Source organism: Sitophilus oryzae, unplaced genomic scaffold (assembly GCF_002938485.1).
Source record: "Sitophilus oryzae breed Bouriz unplaced genomic scaffold, Soryzae_2.0 scaffold_1018_pilon_pilon, whole genome shotgun sequence".
Taxonomy (NCBI): domain Eukaryota; kingdom Metazoa; phylum Arthropoda; class Insecta; order Coleoptera; family Curculionidae; genus Sitophilus; species Sitophilus oryzae.
The window spans coordinates 32731-39550 of record NW_022145636.1 but is presented as its reverse complement, the minus strand read 5'-3'; positions in this window follow the sequence as shown (position 1 = coordinate 39550).

Here is a 6820-nt window from a genome sequence, read left to right as displayed (position 1 = left end):
TGAAAATACGCGAACTGTAAATTGGGATATTTTTAAGTCAAAAGTACAGAATATTAAGCCATTTGACGGAAACAGGAATACATTAAATACTTTTATATTCAAATGCGAATCACTTTTACTAAAATATGCGACCGTACCAGACGAGGATTTTAAACAGCATGTTTTTGAGTGCGTACAGTCTAAATTAGTAGGAAAAGCCGAGATAATGGTGGGAAACAGATTAGAATTAGATAACTGGTCGAAATTAAAAGCCGCTTTAATACAATGTTTCTCAGATAGACGTGATTTGGATTGCCTAATCCAAGAATTGACGAGAACGCGACCGTTTAAAAACGAACATCTCTTAAGTTTTGGTAGCAGATTACAACTCCTAAAAAGTAACGTCATTCAAAGAATCAGTAACGATACGTGCCTAGCGCCTCTAGAGAAAACGTGTCAGATAAGCCACTATGATGACTATGACCGCGTTAAATACATTTATTGCGGGTTGCAGCGGAACTTTAAGAAACAATCTTTACATTAAAAAACCGACATCTTTAGAAGATGCAATGGCATGCGTAAATGAATTTGAAAATTTTGAAATGCTCTATGGCAGTTATAACGAACAAAACAAGACACCAAATTTCCATCAAAAGCCAGCACAACAAAATTTCCAAAATCAAAATAATTTTTCTAACGCGACAAATTTTCCACACAACAATTCTAACAATCAAAATCAATTTAATCACCCAAATCAATACAATCAATTCAATAAAAATGTACCTAATACAAATTTTAACCAAAAACGACCTTGGCCTTATCAACCAATTAATATTACTCCAAGAGAAATGCCCCCAAGACGATATCCAACAAATAGAGAAGTCTTTGGACCACCTGTAAATGTATTCAAGCCAAAGCCTATTCCACCACACCAACAATCAAAACCAGAGCCTATGTCTACGACTTCAGCAAACCCATCTTTTGCTTCGAAGAAAAGGGATAGTCAAATCCAATCATACCAGAATAGACAATATCCAATACCTTTCCAATCAACTGGACCACCAGATTTTACCTTTCAAGAATTATTCACTAATGAATACAACAAAGACATGAATAATTATGCATACCAAGACACAACAAATACGCATACCTATGAACAAAACTATAATTATACTGATTATAATAATTATGACGAATACGAAAACCAATATTCTGAAGAATACCCTGTTCATAGTTTGGAAGAAGAATTTCAACAGGAACCCGAATACGAGAAAGTTGTTGAGGAACAAAAATCCTGCACAAGAGGAAATTTTCAGGACCCCAGCCAGAAAGAAGGAAAACATGATAGAAATAAACATCATCTCTTCAAGTAACGCTCTCCAGTATCTAGAAATAAAAAATCCTAAGTTAAAATTATTAATCGATACCGGAAGCTCGCGCTCTATTTTAAAACCATCTATCGTAGAAAACCTTTTCCCGAACTGTATAATAATATATCAAACAACCAATATAATTAAAACAGCTATTGGTCAAAAATCAACAAAATTTCAAGCTGACCTCTCATTCCCGGAATTTGGAAATAATCATAAAATTAAATTTATTTTATTTGATTTCCACGATTATTTCGATGGAGTTATCGGTTTAAAAAGACTTGATCAATATGAATCTAAATATCGATTTAACAAATAAAATAAACAATTTTATTGAAACAATTTTGTCGAAATACCTTTCAAATATCGTCAACCGGAAGAAATAAATTTTCTTTTTCCCGTAAATCCTCATGAAAAACTAATACAAAAGTTCCAGTTAATATTTTTCAAGGAGAAATAATTATAACTCGACCAGAAGAGTTCGATTACAATATCGAATACAAAAAAGGCAAACAAAAATCAAGCAGCCGATGCGTTATCAAGAATACCAATAAACAATCAAGAAATTAAACGCCTTAAAGACAGAATCAATCGATAATAACCCAGGAGATATTGACGAAGTAATCGAAGAATTAATAAAAAAATAGAGAAAGTCTACCTGATATAGAAGAAAAAAGAATTAGAAATATTAGGAATAAAAACCTAAACCAAAAATAATTATCCACTCAGACATACAAATAAGACCACCAAATCCTATAAAGAAAAAAAGAATTAACTGATTTAGAAACACGTCATACTCTCTAGAAGAACCAATAATAGGTCTCCCTATTTCAGAACGTTCATTAAACACCTATAAAAATCAAGTAATATTCACCTACGGAGAAATCTATAATATAAAAATGTAGACACGAACAAATATTCAAAAATACTCGAATATACGTAACTATATCACAACGTAGATCAACGGAAAACTTTGTAAAATTCCTCAAAAATTTATTGACCCTAAACAAACCTATGCTATTTATTTTAAAGATCAATTAATAGCTAGAAATTTTATTATTACCTTACAAAAATTATTTAAAAATACTGCATTCAATTTTATTCAGTGTAGTAAATTTCTTAAACGATATCGAAACATTAAACGAACAAAAGAAAAAACTTGAAATGTACCACACGACAAAACTTGTCATCGCGGTATCAATGAAATGAAAACGCCTTAACATCAAAATTTTAATGGCCAAAAAATGAGCGAAGATATCGAAAACTACGTAAACAATTGTGAGACTTGTCAGAAAAATAAGTACGATCGAAGTCCACCTATCGTAAAATTTAATTTAACACCTACAACATCGAAACCTTTCGAACAAATCCATATTGATACGTTTAAAATATCAAATGAGAGCTTTTTAACAATTATAGGTGCTTTTTCTAGATATGGGCAAGCATATCATTTAAATGCTTTTTAACAGGTCCTACGATAATCGAAAATCTATACACTTTCATAACTCATCACGGTTTACCATTGAAAATAACAACAGATTGTGGAACCGGAATTCAAAAACAAGGAAGTAGAAGATTTTTGTAAACTCTATAAAATTGAGATACACTATACAACACCGAAAAATAGTACATCACTCACCTGTAGAGAGATTTCACTCATTTCTAATCGAACATTATAGATGTCTAAAAAAGTGATCATCCAAATCTTAATCCTAGTCAATTAATAAAACGATCTATATTAGGATATAATAATTCAATTCATAGCGTAACAAAAACATACATCTTTTCGAAATAATTAAAGGGCATATAAATAACACTGACCCATTCGATTTAAATGACGAAATAATAGTATCAAATTATATACAAAAACATAGAGAACAAGCTGAAGATCTTTATAGAAATATTCAAAGTATAAACGCTAGAATTAAGGAATTAATTATAACAAAAAGAGATGAGAAAAAGACAAGATCCACCTGAATTCCTTAAATCAGATGTAGTTTATATAAAAACGAAAGCTAGAGATCGAAAAAAGAAGATTAAATTAAATTAATAACAAACAAAGGAACATATCATAAAAGCCTAGCTAGAAACCTAAGGTAAAGAAAAAAAATCGAATTTTCAGGAAAACAACGATGAAGAAGATCCAGATCTCAAGCTGATATACCTGGTACTCACACGAAGACAATTCTGTCACAGGACATCGAACTTAAAAAACTATAAAAAAACCCTATTTTGCCTATGCAACTAGGAACCTCTAAGTTAGTTTATACTAAGCACACATTTTTACATTATATAGATATATAAACCCTATTATTAATCAATTACTTAATACTTAGAACAATGCTTTTCGCTTATTAAAAATCATGTAAATAAAGAAAACGTTACTAACCATATGTCATATTATGGATTATCAGAAAGTACTTTATTAAGAACGCAATTTTTGATCGATTCAACACAAAAATAAATTAAAGAATCTTTATCCGCACATTAGGGACAAAAGCGTGGATTAATAAATATTGTAGGAAAAACCTCTAAATGGCTTTTAGATACACTAGATTCTGAAGACGGACAAAAATATCAAAATGCTATAAATAAGCTAGAACAAAATCAAAAAGGCTTAATAAACGAAGCTAATTTACAAATTTCTTTATCGAAAAACTTAATAAATAACTATAATAAAACAATTGTTTCTCTAACTACAAACCAGCAAAAACTAGAAAAAAGTTTGAAACTATTCCAACAAACAGTTCATAAAACTATATCAAATTTAAATGCATATTTAAATGTTCAAGGCATTGTTTCGCAACTTAATCTAGACTGCCAGAGTCTGATCATTTTTCTCGATAATCTCGAAGACGCAATTATGTTTGCAAAGTTGAACGCCTTACATAACGTTATCGTATCAAGCTACGAGTTAAATGAACTATTAAATTACTTAAGAACAATTTATAAAAATAACGAAGTTCCCTGATTTTAAAAAATATATTAACCTATTATCAGTTATTAGGGCACACAGGTAACATTTTCTGAAAATAAATTAATTTTCAAGCTAAATACGTTCCTATAATTAGACCTAAGGAATACATCTCTTACCACCTATACCCAATTATCCTAAATCAAAATATCTTCATTCCCAAATACCCATTCCTGGCACAAGAAGACCAGTCATACCAATTTGAAGAAGAAGCATGTCCATTCCTGGAAGAAAGAATACTTCTGTCAAGAAAACTTCCATGCACGAGACGAATGCACTATCCAACTACTGTCCGAAACTTCAACTGCTCAACGATCCACATCGACATAGCAAAAAGAATCCGTCGTTGAACAAATCACACAAAAGAAGTTCTACTCTTACCAGCCAAAGAAGAACGAATATATGCACAATGTAGAATCAATCAATACATCAATGTTAAGAAACCAACTTTAATAAATATTCCATCCGAATGCCAAGTGACCATCGATTCAAGAACATATAGAAACGATGTTCAACTAAGAAAAAAGGAAAACCCTTAATCCTGCCTGAGGCCACAATTAGAAAATCTTGAAAAACAGAATCTAAATTCGAATATATTGCTCCGAAGCTATCGAAAATCAACTTCGACGATATTGTTGCGGACCCGTGTGAACTCGACCTAACCGAACTATATCTACCGCCCTCAGATGACCTTAACATCGCATTAAAGAATAGACACGGTAATGATTCATTCGTTCGAGAAGAATCGAGTCCCACTGGAATGGACTAGTACATACGAGAACATTCGAAAACCTTCTCTACGCACCTAACGATCTATGGACTATTCTAGTGTTCTTTACCTGTCGGTATAAAAAGCCGGCGGCTGTGGCCTACAGAGGGCAGTTATAAATATACCAGTGCAGTTGACGCGCTAAAATTCAAAAATAAATTCTTAGTTATAAATCGTTTGTAAATAGTTCTATAAGTCTTTATCGTTATTGCTTTTTTGTTAGTTAGTGTTAAATAAATAGTGTTTAAATAAATTGTGACTTTCTATCCACACGGAACCGACGAAAACGTCACAATTGGTGTCAAGTGTGGCGTGTGTGATAGACTAGAGAAATAAAAAAGACTGACGATGGCTCTGAAAAAATTATTGAAAGACCTGAAAGTGTCGGAATTAAAATGCATACTGGAAGAGAGAGAGTGAGACAGATGGAAAGAAAGCATTTTGCAAGCCAGACTGAGAGACGTTTTGGTGGAGGAAGGTGAGGATCCTGGAAACATTTTTGTTTTGAGTTGGAAGGTGACCTTGACTCGTCCTTACAAAATTAGAAGATAAATTACGAAAATTCCCGGGAATTGCAAGACAATTTAAACGGCAATTTGAATAGTAAAATAATTAACTTGGAAGACAGTTTGAACGATAAAATTACAGAGAATTCTCAAAAATTAGAAGACAGTTTGAAAGATAAAATTATGGAAAATTCCTCAGGATTTAATTAATATTTTAGAAGATAAGATCGCAGAAAATTCTAAAGACATACAGGCCAGCTTTAATAATAAAATACTTAATTTAGAAGTAAAGGTAGGATCAGTACACTGGTCTCCAGAGCTGTTTGATTCAATATCTTCCTTATCTTCCAAAACAATACCTTGCCAGTCTAAGGGCGCGATCGGCACTGGGAGATCTGCACCATGAAGAACAGGTCGTATGGCAGACGGCAAATTGGGATACTCGATCTTGTGCTTTTGTTTTTTGGAAAAACCTTCAGTTTTCGTCAGGCAAAAATAGCAATCGTCAAAATGGTTAGTTGGTTCTCGCCATACCATTGGAACCGCAAATGGCATTTTTTTCCTCTTCCCTTTCATCCACTGCACAAGCGACACGCTACAAGTAACGCAGCACACATGAGGAGCCCACTGCTTGTCTTGATCTCCAACCAAAACTCCAAAATACTTGAAGTAGGCTTTCTTCACATTTTCAGAAAATGGTCTGGCTTGTGATTGCACCATAAATTCTCCACAAATGTAACAAAATCGATCAGGAGACACTTTACAACTGCGGCGCGTTTGACTTGACATTTTCGTACTATTTATCTACACGCATAGAACAACTCACGTCGAAAATCAACTGAAAACTGAACTCTCTTATGTTTTTCACAATATATTATAGTGCACAAAATGCGTCCCTTTCAATCATCCCATCATAAAATTTACCTGTATGTAAACGAATCTACCTAGACTTAATACCTGACATCTATAAAATTGACTACCTGCAAAAAAGAGGCGTAATTAGGCAACTGAAAAGTGGTACGTGTAGGAGCTTCAGGAGTATTTTTTCTGTTATTAGAAGCATATTTTTATGAAGAAATTCTGCAACTGACTCGTGTTACAAAAATCATGTCGGCCTGTGAGGCCGACAAAAAAAAATTTTTTCGATGTAACACAAAGCTCAATAGGATATTGTGGTAGAATGAACCTATCTAATCACGAAAGTGGCAAAAAAAAAGTCGTA